This window comes from Crocodylus siamensis, chromosome 3, assembly GCF_052110815.1.
Source record: "Crocodylus siamensis isolate JL-2025a chromosome 3, ASM5211081v1, whole genome shotgun sequence".
NCBI classification, from domain to species: Eukaryota; Metazoa; Chordata; order Crocodylia; family Crocodylidae; genus Crocodylus; species Crocodylus siamensis.
In genome coordinates this window covers 122,937,877-122,946,206 of record NC_143397.1, presented here as the reverse complement: position 1 = coordinate 122,946,206, position 8,330 = coordinate 122,937,877, and positions in this window count along the sequence as shown.

The following is an 8,330-nucleotide window of genomic DNA, read 5'->3' as shown; positions in this document are numbered from 1 at the left end:
CACTGATCTACAGCTTGTGACACACAGGAGTTCAGACAAGATGAGCAAATAACCCTTATTTCCACAGCAGGGGGTGCACTTTCTGAGATTACATCAACTGATCTCTCAGTCTGCTGCCAATAAATGGTGCTATCAGCATGAGCAGAATGCCATACTGCACATCTTTGCCTGCAACATCAACCTCCTAGTAATTTTGTGTATGGGGGGGCAATTTAAGAGCCTGACACTGAATTGCATCATAGTTCTGGTACTTTCCCCCTCATTTCTCCTCTTTGAAAGATATTTTTTCATTTTATAATGTATAGTACGTGATTACTTCTGAATATTCAGATTGTGGATGCTCATTCTGGAGGACATTACCTCTTCTGCTAAGTACTTCATGTCTGGTATGGGGACAAGTACTATCGGTGTCTTTCCCATCAGCTTGTGGACAGCCTTCCAATTGCTTACAAAGCGCCTTATCACAGTTGATGCACACTTCAAATATCCATAAAGCATTTGCTCAAGGACACCTGGCTCCTAAGCCTGGTCATCTAACCATGACCTTTCCCTTGTGGTTCATGGCATCTGCTGCAGTCTGGCACTGTCCATCACTAGGAAAAAGTCCTCTCTAAGATGTGCAGATGATCACATTCATCAGTAGTCCTGGACTCCATTCAAGCCAAGATATTTCTTCCAAATGAAAGTGTGTTGGGGGGGTTTTAAGCAAAGTATTGGACCCCTGACAACTCTCAGGGAGCAACTAGTACGAAGTGCACCATTTTTCTTAAAGCTCCTGGGTCTAGTGGCATAAACCAATGGGCAGGGAAGCTTTTGAAGCTGCAGGCTGGATCAACCTTGCTGAGGTCCATGGCAGGCTGATGCTCCCAACCTGAGCTGCTGTTGCCAGTGTTGCTTCTCCCCACCACCAGAGCATGGCATAGGCAAAGCCTGTGCCCCCGCTGCCATGTGGCTTGGCCAAGGACCACTGGGTCCAATGGCTGGTTCTAGAGACTGGTTCCAAAGGTTTCACAGGACATATGCTGATGAATCCTGGCCTAAACAATGTATTGCTTCAACAGGAGGCAACCTTTGCCACCTTCTTGCAGGGAGGGGGTTAATTCTCCTGGCCCTGTCACTTCTGCAGATAGTGGGGAGCTACGCTCAACAACCATGACTACAGTCATGACTTGCAGTGGCTACCAAAGACAGTCCCTCCATCACTAGCAAGGAGAACAACTATCCCTCCAAGCAGGTGGCCAGAGGCAGTGTGGGAAGGTTGTTGACCAGGAATGGGAGATAAGGAAAAACTTCCAGATGATTCATGTGACCAGACCCTGAAATAGACTCCCAGCAGGGGGTGGTGCAGGCACCTACCCTGGAGATCATCACACCTTGCTGGTGTTATTTGATCCCAGCTGCCTTTCCTGCCCAGAACAGGTGGGGGCTGGACCCGATGATCTCATGAGGTCCCTTCTAGCCCTAAACTTCTGTGAATTTGTTTTCTTGAATACATCACTTTTGCAATATTGAATGGTGCGTTATCATCTTGCACCCTTCCTGAGAGCTCCAGCAACTTCATAGGCTAGATAACAGACCAGGGGTCAGCAACGTTTTTTGGGCAGAGTGCCAAAAACACCCGCAACCTCGACTTGTAAGATTTTGGCATGCCAGGGCCAGATGGTGGGGGAGCTGTGAGGGGCCTGATCCTTTTTGTGGCAGCACAGCCCTGGCCCCTTCCCCATCATTCACTTCAAGGCATGCATGCACCTGCTGCCAGCAATGAGCCCGGCTGGGACTCTGTGGACAGAGTACTGCTAATTGCAGCCTCTTGGCTGCTTGCCACAGTCAGCCTGGAGCCTCGGCCTGGCTCGTTGCCAGCATTGGCTGCACATGCTCCTTGATGTGAATGGTGGGGAAAGGGCAGGGGCTGCACTACCACATCATGGATTGGGTCCCTCATGCCTTCCCCATCTTCCACCCCAAGGCATGCATGCCAAGCAAAACGCCTTTGTGTGCCTGCTCTGGCATGCATGCTGAGGGTTGTTTACTCCCAATATAGACTATGTTATTAAGGGGGTGCCCCTCCTTCTCACCCCTACCATTATCATCCCCCAGTCCCCCTGGGATTTTTTTACAATAATGGTGATAAGCTGCTTTCTGGACCTTAAGGCTAAAAGTTAAGTCTAGGTGCAGACAGAAGTGACAATATTCACCTGATCTGGACCCTGAAAGCACTCCATAGCTGCAGCCAAACAGAAGTACATGGCTGCAGAATGCTTTAAAAGTGCCTGATCCCATGAAAATCTGAACTGTCATTCCGTGAAGGTTTAAAGACACTAAAATGGACTGGCTTCAGTAACTTGTGTCTGCTCTCAGGGCCGTGCTGACAGTGGCTCAGCCCTGCTCTGGTGCTGTCTTCACAATGGGAGTGGGAAAAGGGAACAGGGTGTGGTTGTGCAGGGTCTCTGAATACATGGCTTGTAGACCAAATAGAAGTCCAGACTCTATACAGATTTAGTGGAGCTCAGTCATGGCACTGGACTTTCAAAGCCATGTGCCCATCCCTGCAACACTGTCACAGACCATCTGCAGTTGTGCATTATATCAGCAGCAGAGAGGAGCACAGGCACCAAGCCAGCAAGCATTCCATGCTGATATTGTAGGCACAAGGGTAGATTCAGAGGGGATGCTGTGGTGCAGTCACTCCCCACTTTCAGACCATGCTGTCAGAGTAGCAGGCAGGGACCTTTCTTTAGCTCCTGAAGCAGATAAGAATCCCCCTCCCCTTATGTGCTAAACAGCACGTTCTCTCTCCTTCCATTATCGCCCTCCTCTGCCTCTCCACCATTGTCCCTGCTGTCTCCAGCTGCTCCAGGAGTGGGGAGAGCTCCAGAGCCCCTCCTGCTGCGTCCCAGTCAGGTTGCATGGGGAGCTGGGCCCAGCCAATCCCTGGCAGCGAGTTACTTCTTCCTGCCTGGTCCCCCATGTTTCCTTGCCAGCCTGGAAGCAGGAATAGAGAGGAGAAATCCACCCATCACCAGTTGGGGACAGCAGAAGGAGCAGGCAAGGAAGGGGAGAAACTGAAGGGAAGGAGAGGGGACATGCCACTGAGCACAGAAAGGAGGAGTGGGATATTCTTACCTGACTTGGGGACTTCAGTTCCTGCAGTAGAGTCTGCCCACCCCAGTGGGGTAAGGGGGAAGATGGGAGCATGGAAGGGTATAGTCACTCTTGCAGCACTGGTCACAGCTTCTGTACCCCCCTTTAAAAATCCTGGACCTGCCCATATATACACACAAAAGTAAAAATGACATATAGGCTGAAAGTAAAGGGTTAGTCCATCTCAGCTGGGAGTTGCCAAAATCCTAGAGTACCTTCTACGCTTAGAATCTCAGAAGACAGAGACAGAAAAGTAGCACCCCGTTGTAACTCATGTTGCTTTGCAGGAAGTGCCATGAGTTACAATCCCCCAAACACAACAGAAATTTGCTGTTGGGTCCTGGGGGTTGGGGAAACCAGCTATTGTTTAGAGCAGCTGACAGCCTGTGCCATTCTTCCCATAGCAAGGCCCCTCTTCCCTTCCAGTCTTGGTGCCATTTTCAGGATGGGAGGGGGGAAAGGGAACGGGTTCTTGGGGGTCCCCAGCCAGTGCTGGAGGGTGGGGTGGATGGATTGGAGCCCCCCCTCCACGCCCAGGGGGAGCCAGCTGAAAAATCCCTAGACCAAACTCCCCCTGTTCCCTTTCCCCCCTCCCATTCTGAAGACAGCACCAGAGCAGGGCTGAGCTGCTGTCAGCACAGCCCAGCATGCAGACACAAATTACTGAAGCATTTTGGAGCGCCTTTATCTAAACACTCATGGAATGACGGTTCAGATTTTAATGGGATCTAGCCCTTTTAAAGTGTTCTGCAGCCATGTACTTCTGTTTGGCCGTAGCTATAGAGCACTTTCAGGGTCCAGATCAGGCAAAAATTGTCACTTCTGCCTGCACCTAGAGTTAACATTTAGCCTTAAGATCCAGAAAGCAGCAATATTTGCTCATCATCATTATTGTCCAAAAAGATTCCACCGTTCTTTCAGCCTGTTGTCTTGGGGATCCATAAGGGGATATCAGCCTTGTTACCTTCACTGTGCCCAAAAACGTTGCTGACCCCTGGTTTATGTTATCTAGCCCATGAAGTTGCTGGAGCCCTCAGGAAGGGTGTGTGATGATGACCCACAGCAGGGAAGAAAGATGAAAGATCTTCACAACCTGGCTCTAGTTAAATGCACTTACTGGGGGCTAGTGACACTTGCATAACTGTCAGCACCTAGCATCCAGGGGAGTCTAGGTGGGAAGGGAGTAACATCTACCCTGCATATGCTAACCAGAAACATGTAAAGGGTAGTTTTTGCAGTAAGTTGCATATAAAACAGGCAAAACAACCAAAGATATCTTTCTAGATTTCTGCAGTCACAAATAAGTAGAAATCAATTAATTTTTCACCCATTTCTGATGGTTCTAAAGGTATGCTTATGATGGCAAAATTAACTTTCAGCACTCCCTTACTGTTGGGAGTCTCGGTTTCTTTTAAGTTACAGTTTAACTGTAATTTCTTTGGTTTCTGATTGTGGTTTTGTGTGAGCTAGAATTGCCTTGAAGGGATTTTAAAATTCCACAGAACAGCAGTACAGAGATTTCTAAGGAATTGAATTAATACAGATCATGGCTCTGCAACTGAACTCATGTAGGCAAATTGCTGCACCAGTGTGGAACCACTTGCACTGGTCGTATTTCACCTTTATGCACCCAAGTCATGCTTACACTGCCATGCAAGCATAATTTTCAGCATTTAACTTGGCTTTTAGATTTTGGTTTCTATCTGTGGCAGAATGGGATTGCCCAGGTACACGTGTACCTGCCAAATGGTGGGTAGGGACGGGCACACTCTTACCTTTTAGCCCAATAGCCTAGTACAGGCCTCCTTTTATGACAAGACTCTGCAGCCTGGAATACCCTGTGCTTATCCTCACTCCTGATCCCCATCCCCTCTTTAGATGCCATGGACAGCAGATTCTGCAGTAGAGGGGAGCACCATAGAGATGATGGGCAGCATGGTGCAGCTCCAAGTCACTGATCCATCATGCCAGATCACACCTGCATAGGCTAGATAGGACATCTTCATGGGCTGAACCTTGGCATAGTTGTTAAGGCATTTGCACAATAATAGGAGACCCAGGTTTTGGTCCCCCCTTCACCAAGGGAATTTGACCCTGTTTCACGCTCCCCAGTAAAAGTGTCCATCCATGTGGTAGGCGTTTCCCAAGGCACACTCGCAAGCCCTCCTCTTGAAGCTGGTTCACTGGACATCCAGGAGGGGAAGATTGTGCTCCTTCTTGCTCCACAAAGCTAAAGAAAGTTTGGCTTATTGATTTGGAAGCTGCCCCCAGAAGGGATACGCTTCTATGGTCTGGCCCACAATGGCTTTTCTGCGCCTTGCATTTAACATAAAATGGACAAGCAGTAATGGAACAGCCTCCATCACATCAGGGTAAAGAAGCTTAGGCTAGAACCCATGGCCTCCCTCTCCAGGGCAGCACCTATCCCACTGAGCTGCCCCCCACAACTTGCTTTCCTCCTTTCCATCAAAGAGGATACATAGTGTGCAGCCTTAGGGTTCTTGGAAGGGCAGTGCAGGGTAACTATGTAAGCGTAAGTAAAATATAAAGGTTGTGTAAGTGCCCGAAGTTGCACTTAAGCAATGACATAAATTCTACTTAGGCACATAATGGTGAAATAGGATTTAGCTCTAGAAGGTTTCTGTGCAGATGCTAGGGTCCACCTAAGCAGGCCTGATTCCAAGATCATGAGTATATGAAAGGAATAAACCTACTTGTGCTGATTTTTTTCCCCAGCCAAGGATCCAGATTCTATTAAAAAAAAAATCTTGTGTTTCTCAAACCATTATTGTATTAGTGACATAATATGAAACCTCCAAAATCAATTTGTGTAGCATCAGGCATTTTGTGATTCCCAGAAAAAAGAGGGAGAATAAAATATTATCTTTTTGTAAGAAGTAGAATCATCTTCAGGAGAAAAGTACTAGATTGAAGGTTTCGGCATATAAATTACTGATAGTACACTAAACCTTACTTGCAGCTTAATGAGGTTTTGGTCTGGGATGACCCTTGGAGCAATATGGTGTGGTTTTGTAAAAGATTAATGATCTTGTATTAAGCAATTTGATATTCAAATAGATCCTGATACAACAAATTTAAGAATGTAAATACTCTCATTTTGAAGTCAACAGCACAACTATTCACATTGCTTAGACTTTGATAAAAAAAAAAAAATCTAGTAACTTTTATGTCAGCGGTTCTGAAGCAGGGTGCTACAGAAACCTTGGGTACCACAATACCCTTCCAACAATGCTGCAGTACTGCCAAATGCATGCCAAGCTGAATTGGGAAGTGACTGCAGCAGGAGCAGGTATATCTTGCTCTGGTGGATGTTTTCCTGGTCAGGCCCCACACATGCTTCCTGGAAACAGAGGCATACAGGACAGTTCTGTCTGGCACTGGCGATGTCATGGAGAGACAGCTAGTTGAGAACCACTGTTCTCTGGATTTCTCTCCAGGCTGCTGTGTCACTACTATGTAAGAACATAAGAACTGCTATTTACCGGGGCAGACCATAGGTCCATCTTGGCCAATATCCTGTGTCACACAGTGACAAAGAGTGGATACTGAAAGGGACAGTGAACTGGGTATGACCAAGATTTTATCCACTGCTCCTCTCTCACTTGCAGCCTCCAGTATTTAAGGTTTAGGAAATTCTGATTCAGAAGCTATACCCCTAATTCCCATGCTCAGTAGCTACTGATGCACCTTTCCTCCAATAATTTGTCCAATCCCTTTTTTTGAATCAGGCTAAACTGTTATCTCTACAGCATCTCGTGACAATGAGTTTAACACATTAATTACATACTGGGCCTGTCTACATGTGTATTTATGACCGCCTAAACTTAATGCGCCTTTACTTAAGGCGCATTACGGCAATTTAGGCACATGCCTACATATGGACACATTAATGTGCAGATTAAATTTAGGTACAAATAGCCAAGTTGCATTAGCGCACATGTAGATGTGCTAATGTGCATTAACACAGTGCATGTCCACTGACACACACTGCGTTAATGTGCACTGGCACACCTACATGCGTGCTAATGCAACTTAGGTATTTGTGCCTAAATTTGATACCTGCTTTAATGCAGGTATCAAATTTAGGCTCATATAGCCTTCAATTGCCATTTTAAAGGCGCATTAAGGACATGTGTAGGCACATGTAGATGCACCCACTGTGTGAAAAAGAACTTCCTTTTGTTTGTTTTAAACTTACTACCTGCTAGTTTCATTGGGTCTTGTATTGTGAAAGATAGTAAAAAAAAAAAAAAAAAAAATCCCTATTTAAGTTCTCTTTAGCATTTAGTATTTTGTAAACCCTTATGTCCTCTGCCTCAAGTGTCTCTTTTCTAAACTGAATAGGTCTAGCTTCTTTAGTTTCTTCTTATATGGGAGCCCTGCCATACTACTTATCACCTTCGCTGCCCTTCTCTGTACCTTCTGTAGCCTTCTATATCCTTTTTCAGGTGTGGGGACCAGAACTGGGCACAATATTCAAAGTATGGATGCACCATGGATTTTTCAAGGGGCATAACGATACTTTCCAGTTTTGTTTACACTTTCCTTCTTAATAATCTCTAAACTTATGTTTGCCTTTTGACAGCTGCTAAGTACTGAGCTGATGGCAGTTCCACTGTGACCTTTTGTTAGAAGGTGGGTACAGGACTGGACAAGAACAACATCCAGAGCCAGATTCAGCTGCAATGCTGAGAACAGTTAGTAAAAGGAAGGATCTCATAGACAGTAGCACTTTTACCACTGTATCACCTAATCTTGCTCTAAGTACCTAACTATCACTGCAATTTCAGCTCCAAGGAAGTTTTATCACTATGTTACTTTACCTGACAGTGGCCAAGTGATTTAATTGGAAGATTAAACACCTCTTGCTTGTTTCATACCATGCACAAATAGATTTCTTTTTTTTTTCTAACATTCAAAATCAAATAGAAAGTAGTTCCAAGAAATCCTTAAATCAGAATTCCACCAGAATAATTAGCTTGATTTTGCTTGTTGATAGATATTTCAGGAACATAGAAATAGACTGGAAAATGGTACAAATCAGGAATAAACTGAGTTCCCTTTTTCCTTCTTCTGCAGAACCAGATTTGTTTCCACACTGGCCAAGAGTACTATATTAGCAGGGGGGAACCAATGTAACTAGTACAGGGTTTAATATATGGAGAACC